The sequence below is a fragment of the Pituophis catenifer genome, unplaced genomic scaffold (assembly GCF_029215685.1).
Source record: "Pituophis catenifer annectens isolate HBS135680 unplaced genomic scaffold, rPitCat1.0.hap2 SCAF_7, whole genome shotgun sequence".
NCBI lineage: Eukaryota > Metazoa > Chordata > Lepidosauria > Squamata > Colubridae > Pituophis > Pituophis catenifer.
In genome coordinates this window covers 82,488,452-82,508,245 of record NW_027256887.1, presented here as the reverse complement: position 1 = coordinate 82,508,245, position 19,794 = coordinate 82,488,452, and the positions used below count along the sequence as shown (strand labels likewise).

The 19,794-nt window shown below is 41.9% G+C and overlaps 1 protein-coding gene across 1 annotated transcript in view; it reads right to left on the bottom strand.

The window, feature by feature from the left end:
• Positions 1-19,794, bottom strand: part of SOX5 (SRY-box transcription factor 5) — a 1,010,028-nt gene that overhangs the window by 863,382 nt on the left and 126,852 nt on the right. The window contains exon 2 of the mRNA XM_070946983.1: positions 14,503-14,629. The gene's annotated coding sequence lies outside the window, so the exon portion shown is untranslated. The remainder of the gene's footprint in view (positions 1-14,502; positions 14,630-19,794) is intronic.

Here is a 19,794-nt window from a genome sequence, read left to right as displayed (position 1 = left end):
GCCCTTGATACTGAAAAGGTTCGCCAACACTGAGCTAGAGTATGCAACCAGCACTGCATAATCACTATGGTAAGAATGTAGCATGTGCCAACAGCTCTTTAAAGCAGCTGCATCTTTATACAGAATACAGACCAGAGTAGGAAGGGACCTTGGAGGTGTTCTGATCCAAACCCCCTGCTCCAGCAGAAGACCCTATACCAGGGGTGAAATCTAAAATTTGTTACTACCAGTTCTGTGGGCGTGACTTGGTGGGGGGGGGGTTAATGTGACTGGTGGGCGTGGCTAATTTTTTTTTCTTTTAAAACCATTTTTTTCTACAACCTCTTCAGCAAAGAGGTTGTAAAAAAGTGCTTTCAAAAGGCTCTGACTATCCCAGCTGAGTTGTCTGATCGGCAAAGACTTTTTTTCTTTTAAATGCCTCTGCCGATCAGGCAACTCAGCTTGGATCGTCAGAGGCATTTAAAAGAAAAAAAGGTTTTTTTTCTTTTAAAAGCCTTTGATGATCCCAGCTGAGCCGCGCGATCATCAGAGGCTTTTTTTTTTTACTTTTAAAAGCATTTTTTCGGCCGAAGAGGTTGTAGAAAAAATGCTTTTAAAAGTAAAAAAAAAAAAAAAAAAAGCCTCTGATGATTGTGCAGCTCAGCTGGGCATGGGGGAGGGGGCAGGGATTTTTCCTACCACTTCTCCGAACCACCCGCCTCCATCACTACCGGATCAGGCGATCCAGTCCGAACCAGGAGCATTTCACCCCTGCCCCATATCATTCCAGAAAATAGTTCAATGATAAAGCATGCACAAGTTCTGAAGGCGAGCTGTTCCACTGGTTAGTTGTTCTCGCTGTCAAGAAATTCCTTAGTTCTAAGTTGCTTCTCTTCTTCATAAGTTTCCATCCATTACTTCTTATTTCAGTCTGTGAGCATATATAACCCATTAGGCTATTCCATCTATAACCCTTGATCAGAGGCGGGTTTCAGCAGGTTCTGGAGAACCGGTAGCGGAAATTTTGAGTAGGTCAGAGAACCAGTAGTAAAAAATTCTGACGGGCCCCACCCCCATCTATTCTCTGCCTCCCAAGTCCCAGATGATCGGGAGGAAATGGGGATTTTGCAGTATCCTTCCCCCGGAGTGGGGTGGGAATGGAGATTTTACAGTATCCTTCCCCTGCCACGCCCACCAAGCCACGCCCACCAAGCCACACCCATAGAACCAACAGTAAAAAAATCTGAAACTTACCACTGCCCTTGACCCTTGAATCAAAGGTTTCCTTTCCAAACCTTCATCTTCTCTCATCAGGTCCCCCTACACACACACACACACACACACACACACACACACACACACAACATTCCCAAACATTTCCCTCTGCATCTCTAGGATTTTTTTTTTTTTTTTTTTGGAGCCAGTCAACATGGAGGGGTTTCCCATGCATAACTCAATCTCTGGTTACCCAATTAAGAGGATTTAATTGATATTTGTACTGGTTTCTACTTATGATGTCCCAGCAGGGGGCAGCATCTAGCCACAAGGCTGATCTTGGGGTGGGGGAAATCTGCAGGCTTAGTTACACCTAGTTAATATCAGGATGAGGTGCTGGCAAAAAAAATCTTAAATCTAAAAAACATACCCGAAATGGCAATTGGGAGCCACTTCAGGACCGTTTCCAAGAAAACATGAATAAATACATGTAATCACCAGGAGTTGAGTCTATAACATGCTGCATATGTTACGCTACTAGATAATTAATTTTAATCGGGATATCTAGTTTTTTCAATATAAATTATATTGTGATGATTTCTGCAGCATCCATTGAACAACAGAATAGCAGAGTTGGAAGGGCCCTTGGAGATCTTCTAGTCCAACCCCTTGCTTAGGCAAGAAACCCTACACCACTTCAGACAAATGGTTATTCAAAATCTTCTTAAAAACTTCCAGTGTTGGAGCGTCTACAACTTCTGGAGGCAAGTGGTTCCACTGGTCAATTGTTCTAATTGTCAGGAAATTTCTCCTTAGTTCTAGGTTGTTTCTCTCTTTGATTAGTTTCCACCCATTGCTTCTTGTTCTGCCTTCAGATCCTGTGGAGAATAGGTTGACTCTTAGGAGGTTTATCGGTGCTCCTGGTTCCTGTAGTCTGCATTTTTTTTTCTGGAAATCCATTCCTACTCCCACACCATTCCAAGGGTGTCCATCCCAAATTGTGTAGCTAAACATCTGTAGAGATTCTCAGTCATTCCATGTTCTCCCTGATTATATTCAACCAGGGACTCGTCATGCAGAAGACTTGTATGGAAGCGAACTATAATTCAGTTTTTAACAAGGGTTTGTAAGCATGCAGTTTCTAATGCAAAAGTAGCAGGTTGGAAGAGGTGCATGTAAAATTATTATTAATGGGTGGAATGCATCTGACATCTTGCTCAGCTTATTATCTTAGTTAGATTACAATAGTTCCAAATTACATTATTTTTTTGTCCTCTGTATCAATTTTCTTTCCGCCAGTCCTGTTTGATAATGAAAATGTACACCCAACTGACAAGTACAAATATTGAATGTTTTCTGAAACTCAACTATTTACGTTCTGTTATGTGTTTTTGACAGATTTTGACAGATGAAATGTATTGCTAGTACATGACAGCTGAAAGTTAAGAAGCTTTGATATGATGCCTGCCAAAACTATTAAGAGATACCAACAAGTCTACAGAGCTCGCATTAATTATTTCCACTTTCAAAAATATGTTTTTGGAGTCTTGGATTCATAATTGGGTCGAACAATTAGAAATCAAATATTTGATTTCAGTCAGGATTCAGGAAAGGATCTGGAGGCTAAACCGTACGATAGAAAAACTTCATTGTCACTTTGAATGTACACTAATTGGCATACATTAAAATGAAATTTCGTTGCATACAAAATCTCAAAGGGTCTCCACCTCCAATATACACTACATAAATATGACCAAATAAATAAATAGATAAATACAAAAGTATGCATATACCCACATATATTATATGACACGGAGAAACAACACAGTCTAGTTCAGATGTATACATGTACATAGAAAGAAAAATGAATCTTGCGATGGCATAAGGAACAAAGCTGTTACAGAATCTGGTAGTCCTTGCTAGAAATACTTTGAAACCTCCTCCCAGAGGGGAGCAACAGAAACAGACCGTGAAGTGGGCATGTGGGGTCTCTAACAATGCTTTGAGCTCTAAGCACATAGCGCGTCTAAGCAGTATCCTGAATTTATTTATCTATTTATTTTTATTTTATTTTGAATTTATATAACAGGATGTGAGCTTCCTAGAATCTTCTCGGCTGTCCTTACCACTCTCTGTAGGGACTTTCTATCTCAGGTGCTGCTGCCACCGAACCAAGCAGGGATGCGTTTGTTAAAACACTCTCAATCGTGCCTCGGTAAAAAGAGGCCAGGATGGAAGGAGAAAGATGTCCTCTCCTCATCCGACGTTGAGAGATGAGGGAACTAGATATGCCTGGTCTACCAAAGAGAAGGACTAGGGGTGACATGATAACAGTTTTCCAGTACTTGAGGAGCTGTCAAAGAGAAGAGGAGGACAACCTATTCTCCAAAGCACCTGAGGGCAAGACAAGAAGTAATGGAAGAAGACTTATCAGATACTGAGCCGATATATACCCAGCTGGTCATAAAAATCCAATGCAACTCAGTTAACAATTTAGCAATGAAAATTCTGGTCCCAATTGTGTTTGTAAATCAAGGACTCCCTGTACAGGATTATCTGTATTTTTTTTTATTTAGTTAAGCTGCCCTATAGAATATGTTGCAGTAGCGAACTATGGGGTTTTATCAATATTTCTTTCTGTCTGCACGTTGGAAAGCGATAGTATCACTGACCACTTACTTACTTATATAAGTAAGGAGTACTGCAGTTGAGGGATATACAGCACAGGGTTTCGAAATTATCCTTTTCTTTTAAAATACAAAGAGTTGGGAGCGGTTTGATCCCCGCGGACCCTCTGAGTAAGCTTTAAAAAAAAAGGGAAACCCCAAAAGCGATGAATCAGTTATTTAAAGGAATTGCGATTTGCATAATTCATCATTGACTCCAGGAAAGCCACAGATTTTGTCCCCTCACCCCCCTCCCCATTCCCCTCCCCAAAAACCACAAAGGAGGAACAGTATGAGTCCAGGATAACTTTGGCGTTCCTATTTTACATATTTCTTTTGGCTCTCTCTCTCTCTCTCTTTTTCTTTTTTGGTAATAGAGGCGATGATGAATCTCCTTCCGTTTGACTCCTATTTTGAGCTGCGATATTTTAATCTGTCCTGTTCTTGCTGGAACCGTGGAGATTAATGTGCCGGGTGACAGAGCTCAGAGGAAATAGCATAAATAAAGTAAAGTGGAGATCTGACATCTCGAATTTTATTGCCCCCCCCTTTTTTTTTATTGTAGCCTGAGCATAAACAAAGCACAGCTGCGTTCTGCCTTAGCAGTCCGAGCTCTCGGTCTCTGCCAGTCCCCTACTACGTCTCGGGGAAATGGGTCTTATGGGGGGGGGCATCCCTATTCAGATAGGCATTCACACATACATAGAGCCTTCTCCCCTATCCTTTTCACATTAGCAAAGCAAGCAGAGTAGAGTCGGAAGGGACCATAGAGATCTTCTAGTCCAGCCTCAAGCAGGAGACCCTATACCTTGCTAAATGTCTATGGAGATTCTCAGTCATCCAGATCATGGTTGTCCCAAAGGAGCTTTTTCAAGAGGCAACTGAACTTTCTGTTTTTTCTTTGAAGACGTTTTGCTTCTCAGTCAGGAAGCTTCTTCAGCTCTGGATGGATGGTGGGGAATGGAAGGGTTTATACTCCTTGCAGACAGCTGGTCATTTGCTGGTCTTTTAGAGAGTCCTTGAGGTTTATCTTTGTCCTCAGGGTCACTTTGAATAGTGCAAATGGGTGTGAAACCTTCTTGGCTGCAGTTGCCTCTTGAAAAGGCACCTTTGGGAAACCCTATACAATTTCAGACAGGTGGCTGTCCGGTCTCTTCTTAAAAGCCTCAGTGATGGAGCACCCACAACTTCTGAAGGCAAGCTGTTCCACTGGTTAATTGTTCTCACTGTTAGGAAGTTTCTCCTTAATTCCACTTAGACCGATATACCGCTTCATAGTGCTTTATAGCCTCCTCTAAGCAGTTGACAGAGTCAGCCTATTGCCCCCAACAATCTGAGTCCTGACTTTACCAACCTTGGAAGGACGGAAGGCTGAGTCAACCTTGAACCTGGTGAGATTTGAACTACCAAACTGCTGGTGAGCGGGCAGTCAGCAGAAGTAGCCTACAGTACTGCACTCTAACCACTGCGCCACCACAGCTCTAGAGTAGACAATAACAGAATAACAGAGTTGGAAGGGACCTCGGAAGTCTTCTAGTCCAACCCCCTGCTTAGGCAGGAAACCCTACACCACTTCAGACAAATGGTTATCCAGCATCTTCTTAAAAACTTCCAGGGTTGGAGCATTCACAACTTCTGGAGGCAAGTCCTTCCACTGATGAATTGTTCTCACTGTCAGGAAATTTCTCCTTAGTTCTAGGTTGCTTCGCTCCTTGATTAGTTTCCACCCATTGCTTCTTGTCCTGCCCTCAGGTGCTTTGAAGGATAGCTTAACTCCCTCTTCTTTGTGGCAGCCCCTGAGATATTGGAAGACTGCTATCATGTCACCCCTAGTCCTTCTCTTCATTAAACTAGACATACCCAGTTCCTCGTTCTTCATATGTTTTAATCTCTAGGCCTTCAATCCTCTTAGTTGCTCTTCTCTGCACTTTTTCCAAAGTCTCGACACCTTTTTTGTAATGATGACCAAAACTGGATGCAGCCTTCCAGATGTGGAAGACTTATCACACACACAATCACAAAATAGGTTTACTTAGAAGTAAGCCCTGTTCAGTTCCAAGGAGTTCCTTCCCGGATGAATGAGAAACCTCATAACAGCCGTTGTCCAGCACAGATTAACTCAATTGGGTCTAACGCCTTTGCAAATCCCTCCTAGGACAAGGGAGTGTGTTCTATTGAATGAATGCAACTGTATCAGGGTTGTAAACATTGGAATGAGCAACAGATGGCAGTCAAGGGTTAGTCCATAAACGTTTATGAGTCATCATGGATTCATTTTTATCGTTTTTTGTACCTACTTTATTGCATTTGGCTTGCAAACCAGCCTGCCTTTCTTCATTTTATCTCCCCAATGTCCCTGCGAGGTAGGCAAGATGTAGCTCCATGGTTGAGAGGAGAACTGATTCCTTAAGCATGTATTTTTTTTAATCTGTATGGCCTTCTCGAACAAGTTAAGGAATACTTGACGGTGGAGAAGTTCAGAAGCTAAGTGCAGCCACGTTTCAAGCAGTCACATGCAGCTGTGTTCACACACATGGAACTAAGCCATCAGGTTAATGTTGATTTCATAAAAAAGGTGAGCAATTGTGATTTGCCCTCTTGGAAGGAGCACTCAGAGGCCTTCCTTCCTTCCTTCCTTCCTTCCTTCCTTCCTTCCTTCCTTCCTTCCTTCCTTCTTTTTGTTTTTCCTTCCTTCCTTCCCTCCCTTTATTTCTTTTTCATTTTTCTATTACTTATCTTTCTTTTAACTTACTTTTTTTTGTTCTTTTCCTTCTTTTCTTCCTTCCATCCCTCCCTCTCTCCCTTTATTTCTTTTTCAGTTTTCTAATACTTTTCTCTCACTTAACTTCCTTCCTCCCTTCCTTTTGTTCTTTTCTTTCCTTCCTTCCGTCCCTCCCACCCTTTACTTCTTTTTCACTTTTCTGTTACTTTTGTCTCTTTTAACTTCCTTCCTTTTGTTCCTTCCTTCCTTCCTTCCTTCCTTCCTTCCTTCCTTCCTTCCCTTTCTCTCTCTCTCTCTCTCTCACACACACACTCTCTCTCTCTCTCTCCCGTTCTCTCTCCAAACTGTGTGGTGTTTAATATGATTCAGAGAGTAAAATATGAAATACATGCCTGGAGAGCAATCATATAAACTGCATTTCACTTTAATTAAATTTAAATGCAAGTGAGTAAGAATCTCAGTATGGTTGGGAGCCATCAACATTGTAAATTGCTTTTAAGCTAACATAAATACAAGCTTTCTTCATCCCCCACCCTCCTCATTCATCAGAGGGAGATTCGATTTTAGGGGACCAATTGGGGGCTAATAGCCAGAATATCTACACTGATGTTTCTCGCCAATTCAGCCATAAAAGCCGAAATAGCAATTATATGAGCTATTTATCCATAAAGATTATGTGAGAGAATAGCTAGAATTCTAGACTGGTGAGACCCAGCTACGGGTCTCCATTTCATCACAGTTACTGAGTGGTCATTTAAACTTAATCTGATAAAACTGTTGTGAGGAAAAAAGGAGAACAAGGATATTAGGAGTTATGAAAAAGATGATGCTAGGACTTGAAGTCGTATCCTATGAAGACAGGGTGAAGGAGCTTGGGATATTTAGTGTGGAGAACAGAATACAGAATAAGAGAAGTGGAAGGGATCTTTGAGGTCTTCTAATCCAGCTCCCTGTTCAAGCAGGAGACCTTATAATATTTCAGAAAAGTGGAAGCAAGTTGTTCCACGGATTCATTGTTCTCACCTTCAGGAAATTTCTCCTTAGTACTAAGGTTGGATTTTTCCTTGATTAGTGTCCATCCATTGCTTTTTGTTCTCCTTCAGATGCTTCGGAGAATAAATTGATCCCCTCTTTCTGTGACAGCCCCTCAAATATTGGAAGACCAAATAGCAATAGCTCGTAGACTTATATACCGCTTCATAGTGCTTTATAGCCTTCTCTAAACAGTTGACAGAGTCAGCCTATTGCCCCCAACAATCTGAGTCCTCACTTTACCAACCTCGGAAGGACGGAAGGCTGAGTCAAACTTGAACCTGGTGAGATTTGAACTACCAAACTGCTGGTGAGCGGGCAGTCAGCAGAAGTAGCCTACAGTACTGCACTCTAACCACTGCACCACCACAGCTCTAGAGTAGACAATAACAGAATAACAGAGTTGGAAGGGACTTTGGAAGTCTTCTAGTCCAACCCCCTGCTTAGGCAGGAAACCCTACACCACTTCAGACAAATGGTTGTCCAACATTTTCTTAAAAACTTCCAGGGTTGGAGCATTTACAACTTCTGGAGGCAAGTTGTTCCACTGATTAATTGTTCTCACTGTCAGGAAATTTCTCCTTAGTTCTAAGTTGCTTCTCTCCTTGATTAGTTTCCACCCATTGCTTCTTGTCCTGCCCTCAGGTGCTTTGGAGAATAGCTTGACTCCCTCTTCTTTGTGGCAGCCCCTGAGATATTGGAAGACTGCCATCATGTCTCCCCTAGTCCTTCTCTTCATTAAACTAGACATACCCAGTTCCTACCACCGTTCTTCATTTGTTTTATCCTCCAGTCCCTTAATAATCATTGTTGTTCTTCTCTGCACTCTTTCTAGAGTCTCAACTTCTTTTTTACATCGTGGCGACCAAAACTGAGTGCAGTACTCCAAGTGTGGCCTTTCCAAGGCATTATAAAGTGGTATTAACACTTCAAGTGATCTTGATTCTATCCCCCTGTTTATGCAGCCTATAACTGTGTTGGCTTTTTTGGCAGCTGCTGCAAACTGCTGGCTCATATTTATGATATTGATTTTCAAATATATTTAAAAAAGTTATATATGGAAGATGATCCAAAACTATCTCCATTGCCACTCAGAAATAATGGGTATGAGCAGCAGATAACCTAGATTTCTTTAAATATCAGGGGAAAATATATTGATGCAAAAATTTATGCAATAATGGAGCAGTCTATCTCTGAAGGTTAAGAGTTCTCCATTTCTTTTTCTGAAGGGCTTTAAGAAGAGGCTGAGTAACCACTTCCCAATGCAGGTTTAACTGGTCTTCATGCACACTGCAAGAAGGATTGAATTAAATCAGCCTCGTGGTCCCTTCCAACTCCCCGATTCAATGATCCTACACATTAATTTGAGATAAGAGCCTTGGTCAGTTCAATACCAAGGATTGAAATTGTGACTTTCTGCTTCCAAGACTTCTGCTCTGCTATTGTTCTGATGATCTTCCTGACACTTGTAACTGAGATTTCAGCATTCCAAATAACTAAGGATTTAATTCTCTCCCATTTTTTTTTAAATTTGATTTATAGGCCGCCCTTCTCCGGAGACTCAGGGTGGCTTACAACGCGTTAAGCAATAGCCTTTCAAAAATATCAAAAATTTCAAAAATATCTTGCTTATGAAACACTAGGACGTTTAGGAAAATTGATTTAGTTTGAACTTCTGTTTGACAAGCTAATTTACTGAAAGGGCTTTCATGTCAGTTTTCAATAGAAGAGAAGATTAACAGAGTTGGAAGGGACTTTCTAGATCATTTAGTCCAACCCCCTGCCAAAGCAGGAGACCCTATATCTGCCTCTACTTAGGATCGAACTCACAACCTCCTGATTGTGAGGCAAGAGCTCCACCTCTAGGCCACTGGGTCTTGTATAGGCCACCGGGTCTTGTATTCAGGATTGAATTGTGGGTTCCTTGTGCTCTCTGAGCTTGGTTGTTTTCTTGCAGATGTTTCATTAGTAGATAACATCATCAATGCTAGAAAAGAGTGGGAATAGCAACTACACTCCCACCTACAGTGATGATATTACCTAGTTGGGTAATGAAACATCTTCAAGAAAACAACCAAGCTCAGAGAGTACCAAAGACCCTTTACTGCATCTTTCTCCAGCGACCCCTCCCTGTGCATTTGCCTTTCTCAACATTAGTCTTGTATGTCCATCCATCACCTGTGATCTCCTCCAGTTCAGTAAGACTACTCTGATTAACAAACAGCTACCCACGATAAGCGGTGCCGTGTTCCCCTGAAAAATAAGCCCTACCCCAAAAATAAGCCCTACACCGATTTTTAGCATGCTCCCAACATAAGTCCTATCCCAAAGTAAGCCCTAGTTAAGTTCATCATCGGGGGGAGGCATGGCCAGCACCTGAGGTGGCAATTGCATGGGGGCCGATTGTTCGGTGGCAGCCGCAGCCAGCGCAGCACAGGTGAGTTGATAGCCTGTCCAAGCATTAGAGGTGTGGGGAAAGTATGCAATCCAGACACGCCACACGGGATGTGGGAAAGCCGAGAGTCGGTGGGCTGGAGCAAGTGGGCGGCGGCAGGATGCTCATCTTCACGCGGCAGCACCAGCAGCAGGTAGAGGCGCAGGAGAAAGGAAGGGGAACCTGATGCACCACGTGGGCCGCAGGAAAGCTGAGAAACACGAAGACAAGCCTCCTGCGGCCAGCCACCCACTCCGTCCCACCGTATCTCGGCTTGTCTGCTCCATTACAGCTGCAAGCAAGCAGAAGAAGTGGGCATCCGATACATGGGGGGAAAATAAGACATCCCCCGAAAATAAGCTCTAGTGCTTATTTTGGAGCCCCCAAAAATATAAGACCGGGTCTTATTTTCGGGGAAACACGGTATACAGATCGACATGTTGGTGTTTTGAATGTAAACCCACAAACTTCCAAAGCTGCAATACTTCTGATATTGTAATTTGTGTGTAGCCACAATAAACCTACCCCGTTTTCCCCAAAATAAGACATCCCCTGATAATAAGCCCAATCGGGCTTTTGAGTGCATGGCAATAAGGCCAAGTGCTTATTTCAGGGTTCAAAAAAATATAAGACAGGGTCTTTTATTTTCGGGAAAACACAGTAAACACCCCTCAGGAAGAGGGGTGAATGAGTGCTGTGATGTCACTGTGCAAATGACATAAATGCCATCACTGACGTTAGCCCAGCCACGACACACATAGTGTTCTTGTGGCCTTTGTCAGATTCCTATGATGGGTTGGCATACTGCCCTAAATATAATTTACTTTGTTTTTCAGTTTCAGCTTAGCCTTTTGCCTGATTCGGGCCACTGTAATGCATGGGCTGTAGCTTACTATGAAGTACAAATCCAGCCAACTGTCATTTAATCAATAAACTAGGGTTAAAATAATCAGGGTTTTACAGAATATGAACACTAAGTCTTACATTTAGGAGACAGTGCATCAGCCACAGAGCTAAGGGTCAGTGCGGTGTAGAGGATTAGGTGTTGAATTGGAACTAGAGAGTCTTACTTACAGCCACAGTCTATCTTTCAGAGTAGAGCACCCAAAGGACTGGGGCGGGGGGGGGGGTTAATAGAGAAAAATGTGTTGTGTATGCCTTCTTAAATTCCTAAAGGGAAGGCAAAATACAAATCTAACCAATACAGGTAGTCGTCGACTTGTGTTGTGGCCCGTCAGCAGCCTGTGCAGATAGTAGCTGATTCCGACAGCGAGGAGGCTGGTGTGGTGCTGCGCCAGCAGCCTGTGCAACTGGCACTCGAGTCGGACAATGAGGAGGCTGGAGAAGATGTGGTGCCAGAGGCAGGGATTCAGCCAGGGCCTTCAGAACCTCCAGAAGCTCCCATAAGTGAAGAAGAAGAAGAAGAGGAGGAGCCTCTTCCCGATGCACGGGCGCGCAGAGCTGCCAAAAGGCAGGAGTGGCTCCTCAGGAGGAGGTCTCGAGAGTAAGGGTTGGGGCTAATTGTCCATTCCCTTAGCCTATTTAAGGAAGGACGACAACTGAGGCAATTTGCAGGGAACAACTTCGTTCACTCTCCTTCGCGTCTGGATCTTAGTTTTTTTATCAGTGTCCTGCAAATTGTTTTTGGGCTTTCTGCCAATCCAAGTAAGATTATGATTATTTATTCTTTGGATTCTTGTAGGCTGTTAAGAAAGTTAATTAACAGCCTTTGTTTGAAAAAGACTGATTTAATTTAGTAAACTAAGGTTTGTACAGACTTTGTGTGTGCTGCGCTCTTTGAGGTCCGTAGCTGGGGCAGAACAACTTACAACAGTTCGTTTAGTGACCATTCAAAGTCACAACGTCAGTGAAAAAAAGATGACTTATGACTATTTTTCACACTTACGACTGTTGGAGCATCCTCATAGTCACATGACCAAGATTTGGACGCTTGGCAACTCGTTCGTATTTATGACGGTTGCAGCGTCCCCAGTTCATGTTCACAACTCTGGCTGCCTTCTGACAAGCAATGTCAACGAGGAAGCCAGGTTCACTTAACATCCGGGTGATTAACTGCACTGATTCGCTTAAGAACTTGTGGCGAGGAAAGTCGTAAAATGGGGCAAAACTCACTTAAGAAATGTTTCACCAAGCAACATAAATTTTAGGCTCAGTTATGGTCGTAAGTCGAAGACTTCTTGCATCTATACAAAGCCCTCGCAATTAGACATGATCTGCATACAGAATTGTAGAATTGATGAAATGCAATCACAAATATGCAAGTTCAATGTGAGGTTTTTGGCTTGTTTCTGGTTTCAGACTGAGCCGTTACTCAAATTTCATCCGGTTTTCACCCCCTTATGCTTTCTTTCTCTTTTTCATAGATACACATAACTACATCACAGAATCTGATGTAAGCATAACTAGAGCTAGGTTGCAAAAATCCAGGTAACTACATGGAAATGCAAAAAAAAATTATCCCTTTACTGATTGGGTTTGTAGAGGCTCATAGTCAATTTAATTCAGAACAAAAAAGACAAATTTACAATTTTTTAATATATATTTCTCCAGATCTTTCTCTCATGTGAGAAAATGGCAAAGACAGATCTCACTCCAATGACATTTGTACTTTTACCCTCTTTGAAAATCACTAAAAAAAATCTTTAAAATCTTTTTTTTTTACTAACAATACAATCATTCCTCTTTATATCTTACTCTCCACTCATGTTTCAGATTTAGAATGAAACTGCAAAGGAATTTAAAATCAATACAATGACTTAATTCAAGCAAATAAAGTGAATGTCCTAAAATCACAAAGCGCAGAAACCTTCATTTCCTACATAAAAAAGTTGATTTAATTTACAAAGAATAGGGTTTTAACGTGATCTTCCTGTGCATTCAACATTCAGCAACAAAAACCTCCATCCACCCTTTAAAAAGACAAAGCTACATCAACATCCAAATATTAAAATAACTTTTATAGGCTTTTTCCCCTAAGAGTTAAGTTCTGAACTCACAACAAAATTTATACAGTATTCCTCTACAATGTCAGCAAAATAAAAGTTTTCGGAATACTCCAACACACAGTGAGGTAGTTCATTAATTTTGCTAACTTATTCATTTATGCTTTCAGGCCACCTAATAATTTAAATTCAGTGAACGCTACACCAGTAGACGAGAAGCCTACGGTACAAAGCCACAATAAAACAACGATAACAAAACATCACAGCAGAGAAAAAATTCCGACTGACCTCACTTTTCATAACTATTTCAGGCTCGAGAATTCAGAAAATGAATTTTCGGAGAGGAATTTTTTGTGGAATTTTCTGAGAGGAATTTTTTGGGGAATTTTCAGAGAGGAATTGAGAGGAAACTAATTCAGACGCGCATTCCAAGCCCTCCATAGAATGGAGCTGGCATTTATTCAGAGTCTGCAGCAATTTAATGAATCATATCCAGAACGTGGTAAAATGGTACCTTTTTTCTTCTAGTGACGGACAAGCTCAGCTGGAGAGAATTCAGAACAGGTTTGTCCCGAAGGTTGCAATCTAGACACAATTTAGATTATGGATAAATTCACTCCTTGGTCTCTTTAAAAATCAGGATAAGCAACCTCCGTATGCTTCAGTCCATCAGGCCCATCATCAGCCCTTAGAGCAAATGATACAGGTAGCCCTCAACTTACAACCGTTTGTCTGAAGTCACAATGGCACTGAAAAAAGCGAGGATCACTTCTCACACTTCCTGCATAGCATCCCCACAATCACGTGATCAAAATTGAGGCGCCTGGCAACCAACATGTATTTATGACCGTTGCAGCATCCTCAGTGGTGAAATCCAATTTTTTTTTTACTACCAGTTCTGTAGGCGTGGCTTGGTGGGCGTGGCAGGGGAAGGATACTGCAAAATCTCCATGCCCTCCCCACTCCAGGGGAAGGATACTGCAAAATCCCCATTCCCTCTCCATTCCTAGCGGAAGGATATTGCAAAATGTCCATTCCCACCCCACTCTGGGGCCAGCCAGAGGTGGCATTTCCCGGTTCTCCGAACTACTCAAAATTTCTGCTACCGGTTCTCCAGAACCTGTCAGAACCTGTGGATTTCACCCCTGAGCATCCTGAGGTCATATGATTGTCATTTGCGACTTTCCCCATTGTATTCCTTTAGCGACTGCAAAATTTATTTGGCAGTTGCAGAGATTTGCTTAACAACCCTGGCCAAAAAAAAAAAAAAAAGTCATAAAATCGGGTGCAACTCACTTAACAGCCACCTTAAATAAATAACGGAAATTCTAGATCCAGTTGTTCTAAGTTGAGGACTACCTGTATTACAAATCAGAGACCAAACCGGGTAGAAAGCACCAGAATTGACTCTTCTTCCGGTAGGCGACGTCGTTAAGCATGCAAAGCCAAACAGCTCCATTCCATCCCACGGCCCTTTGTCCCCAAACTTACCTGAGTGTCACCAATAATGGGAGAGATTGTTGCCTCAGCAAGAGATTGACAGGTGGATTATTTCTGATCCAGGTCACTTTCACAGGCAGTAACCCCCAGCTCTGTTTCGTCCCAGTTCTCCATTAATCTGTAGATTTTTTATTTTTGTTTTTTTTAAAAAAAAGACAAGATAAAATAAGATGGACTACATATTGAAATAGGTGTTTTGGGATATATTGTCTCTTGAAATATATGTATGTAGGCAAGTGCGCACAAAGGGGGGATAATGTTTTGCAGAGAATCGTTTCGGGGAGGGAGTGGGACCCAGCTCGCTAATATAGTCAAGCTAGACTGGAAACTTTATCATAGAACTGTGAATTGGGAAGAAAGCATTTTGCAGTAGCTCTTATCTGAAGGGAGTATTTTAAAAGAAAATATGCATAATTACGTATTTAAATATGCAATTCAAGAAGGGAAGAGAAAACAGATTAGGGGGAAAGTGGAACGGAATTATAGGTAAAAACAACAAAAGTGTTTTTAAGGTAAAAACAGCAAGAACCAAATGGAGTAAGAACAATTAAATGTCCTTCCTTCGTCTTCATCCTGCTTTGCTTTCGGATCTTTGTGTAGAGCCAATTGGTGCAGTGGTTCAGGTGCCAGCTTAGAGACTGGGAGACTGAGAGTTCTAGTCCTACTTTAGCCATAAAAGTCAGCTGGGTGATTTTGGCCCAGTCACTCTCTCTCTCAGCCCAACCCACCTTACAGGATTGTTGTGGGGAAAATAGGAGGAGGAAAGTGCATTCCTCCAATTTACGCATTGGAGATGTTTGCCACTTTGAGTTATTTATAAAAAAGCAATAAAAGTGGGAAAAGAAAGAAGGAAGGAAGGAAGGAAGGAAGGAAGGAAGGAAGGAAGGAAGAAAGAAAGAAAGAAAGAAAGAAAGAAAGAAAGAAAGAAAGAAAGAAAGAAAGAAAGAAAGAAAGAAAGAAAGAAAGAGAAAGACTGCAAGATCACCAAATTGCAAGACCTCCACAACAGGTCTAAATAGCATCTGTCAATCATCCCAAATACTTTTTTTAAAAAAAATTTTAAATAGCTCAAATTGTGAGTTTGTCAAATCTTGAAATTCCCAGTCTTCTGGTTGACTTCAGCTAGATGGGATGAGGTGGGAAATTTCTCCAAACTTCTGAAATGATTTTTAGACAATGGTTTAGAATGGCGCCTAATGTAGAACATTGGACTTTTTTTCTGCCTTAACACATCCCAATTAGAAACCTTGATTTGATAGAGGATAATATTTGTAGCGCAGGGTTGAATTGTAGGGTTCTTGGTGCTCTCTGAGCTTAGTGGTTTTCTTTCAGACATTTCATTACCCAACTAGGTAACATTATCAGTGCAAGAAAGGAGTGGGGGTTGTTCTCTGTTTACTACTGTACTCTACTGTACTCTACTCTACTCTACAGAATATGTGTAGCTCAGGAGTACTGGGTGCTTGTCTGAGCTTGGTATTTTCTTGCAGACATTTCATTACCCAACTAGGTAACATTATCAGTGCAGGAAGGGTTTGCTCTCTGCTTACTATTCTTACTCTGTTCTACTCTTCTCTTCTTTTCTTTATTCTGCAGAATATTTCTAGCTCAGGTTTCAAGTGTAGGGTCCTTGGTGCTCTCTGGGCTTGGTAGTTTTCTTGTGGACGTTTCCTTATCATGCTAAGTAACATCATCGGTGATCAAACAAGCAAGAAAACCACTAAGCTCAGAAAGCTCCTGGGAGACCCCCCACAAACCTTGATTTATCACACCAAATAAAGCATGGAAATCTTTCCCATGGTATGTTTAGTCATGCTTGCTAGAGTCCATCAGTAGAGGAACAGCACATTCTGACAAGTCACTGCCTTTCTGGAAAGCCATTTTCTTGTCCGATACCAACTTTACCAAAATTGGACTTCTCCTTTCATCTCAGATATGTACCAGGGGTGGGTTCTAATTTTTTTTACTACCAGTTCTGTGGGTGTGGCTTATTTTGTGGGCATGGCTTGGTGGGGGGTAATGTGACTGGGTGGGCGTGGCCAACTTTTTTTTCTTTACTTTTAAAAGCATTTTTTCTACAACCTTAAGAGGTTGCAGAAAAAAATTCTTTAAGAAGCCTCTGACGATCAGGCAACTCAGCTGGGTTCGCCAGAGGCTTTTAAAGGCATTTTTTTTTCTACAACCTCTTTGGCCGAAGAGGTTGCAGAAAAAAATGCTTTTAGAAGCCTCTGACAATCGGGCAACTAAGCTGGGATCGCCAGAGGCTTTTAAAAATATTTTTTTTCCTACAACCTCTTCAGCTGAAGAGGTTGTAGAAAAAATGCTTTTAAAAGCCTCTGATGATCCCAGCTGAGCCGTGCAATCATCAGAGGCTTTTTTTTTTAATTACTTTTAAAAGCATTTTTTCGGCCGAAGAGGTTGTAGAAAAAATGCTTTTAAAAGTAAAAAAAAAGCCTCTGATGATGTGGGCAGGGTAAGCGAGCGGCGACCGGGCCGGGAACTGGTTCGGGGGCGTGGCCAGCCAATGTTATTACCGGTTCTCCAAACTACTACAAATTTTTACTACCGGTTCTTGTGAACCGGTGCGAACCAGGAGCAACCCACCACTGATATGTACATTACTGAATGTGCCATAAGTAGTTCTATGGCAGTGATAGCAAACCTTTTCGGCACTGAGTGCCAAAAAGGTCGTGCAGAAACATCGCGCACGCATGTGCACGCTCATCGGGGTCACACTCCAGAAAAGCCGAACTTCCGGGTTCTAGGGTGCATGTGTGACCGACGATCAGCTGGCTGGCACGCATGTGCAGGCCGGTTTTTGGCACTGCTGCGCACACTAAGGGATCGCGCTCCGGAAAAGCCAAACTTCCAGTTTCTGGTGTGCATGCGCACCTGACAATCAACTGTCTTTTGTGCATGTGCACACCGGTTTTCGGCACTGCAGCGCTCACAAAGGACAGCTGATCATCGCGCACGCATGCGTACCAGAAACCCGGAAGACAAACAGGCAAGGTTGCGCGTGCTGGGTGACATGGTTTCGTGTGTCACTTTGAGCATGCGTGCCATAAGTTCGCCATCACGGTTCTATGGAAACGGCTAAATCATAACACGACAAAGCAGGGAGTGGTCTTGGATTTATTTTTCTATTGTAGGTGATAAGAGAACATTTAAATGTATAGTATTTATCTTTTGACTGTTCCACTTTGAGATTGTTATTATTATTTTTTTTTACTTAATCACCCCAGAAGCCTTTTTCTGCTCACTGTGTGACAGCACAGCGAATATAATCCCTTAGTTGAGTGCCAATTAATAATTTTACAAAAAAAACTTCATTCAGGATTAACAATCGTGAAACAGATACAGTTCCGTTGCTAATCCTCAATAAATCTATTGCTAATAGACAGTTATCATTCCGAGAATAAAAGTATGAATTAATCTAATTTTAACATCTTAGCGAGATCATTATTACATGTTAAAGAAATACACTCCACCGTGATTTAATGTATTGTCTTAATTATGCCTTTGATTTTAAACTCGCCTTTATATTACAACCAACCCTAAGGAAAAGAACAAAGCATCTAAGAAACACAGTATGTTTAAAAAATGAAGAATGTCGATTTAAATTAACCCCACAATAGGGACTAAATTCATTTAACAATGAAGAGGCAGCCAGATTGGCTCACAGTAATGCAGTATAAGGATCCTGGGTTTAGTAGTGACCAATTGTGATTTTACACAGGTAGTTCTTAACTTACAACCATCATTGAGCACAACACTATGGTCGCAAAAGTCATCACAGTCATTAAGCAGGCCACATTATGACGACATCTAATTTTAGAACCTTTCCTGTAGCAGTTGTTAAGTGAATGCCGTGGTCATTAAATGAATGTTTTTTTCTTTAAAACTTTTTTATTAGTAGTTCAAAATTAAAAAACATTGGACATAGATATGACATCACTGGTCTCAAGCATCTTCCAACACTTTAAAACTAATACATAATATACTAATGATAATATAATAATATATTCCTTATACCTTATACGTTATTTAAACATAGTGTAATAATAATAATAATTTATACCTTATTCCTATACAATTATACATATCTATACCAGGGGTGGGTTCTAAATTTTTTTATTACCGGTTCTGTGGCTTATTTTGTGGGCGTGGCTTGATGGTCATGTGACAATTCTTTAGGATTTGGTCTCCTCTTGAATTTCTTCCAGATATATATACAGTGATGGGATTCAGCCAGTTCAGGCAAGTTGTCAGTTAAATTTCTGGCTGGCCCCACTCCTTCCTGCCCCGCCCCTTCCAGGAGTCCCCATACCCCCCCATTTTGGTTCCCAGGTAAGTGCAGGGAGGCCTTCTAGGCCCAAAACGGGGCACAGGGGGCGCATTCCCCCCCCCGTGGCCCGTTTTTGCTCCCAGTGGGTACAGGAGGCCGAGTGCAGCCTGTTACACACCATGGCCACGCCCACCATGGCCACGCCCATCCAGCCGGTCATTACGGCAGAGAACCGGTTGTTAAATTATTTGAATCCCACCACTGCATGTGTGTATGTGTGTGTGCGTGTGTGTGTTTATAATTTCAGTGTTTCTCAACCTTAGCAACTTTAAGATAAGTGGACTTCAACTCCCAGAATTTCCCAGCTGGCAGTATTCCAATATTTGAGGGGCTGCTACAAAGAAGAGAGGGGGGATCAAATTATTCTATGAAGCACCAGAGGGCGGGACAGGAAACAATGGTTGGATATTAATTGAGGAGAGAAGCAACCTGGAATTAAGGAGAAACTTCCTAACAGTGAGGACAATCATGGGAGGTTGAACAACAGACGGGAGGTTGAACAACTAGCCTCATGGTGCGACCGGAACAATCTGGAAATGAACACACTCAAAACCATAGAAATGGTGGTGGACTTTAGGAGAAACCCTCCCGTACTACTGCCGCTTACAATACTAGACAACACAACAGTAGAGACCTTCAAATTTCTAGGTTCTACCATATCTCACAACCTAAAATGGACACCCAACATCAAAAACGTCATCAAAAAAGCACAACAAAGAATGTTCTTTCTGCACCAACTCAGGAAGCTCAAACTGCCCAAGGAGCTGCTGATCCAGTTCTACAGAGGAATTATTGAGCCTGTCATCTGCGCTTTCATAACTGTCTGGTTATAGAGGTGCAACAAGACAGACACAAGACTTCAGAGGATCATTAGAACTGCAGAAAAAACAATGGCTACCAACCTGCCTTCCTTGAGGACCTGTATACTGCACGAG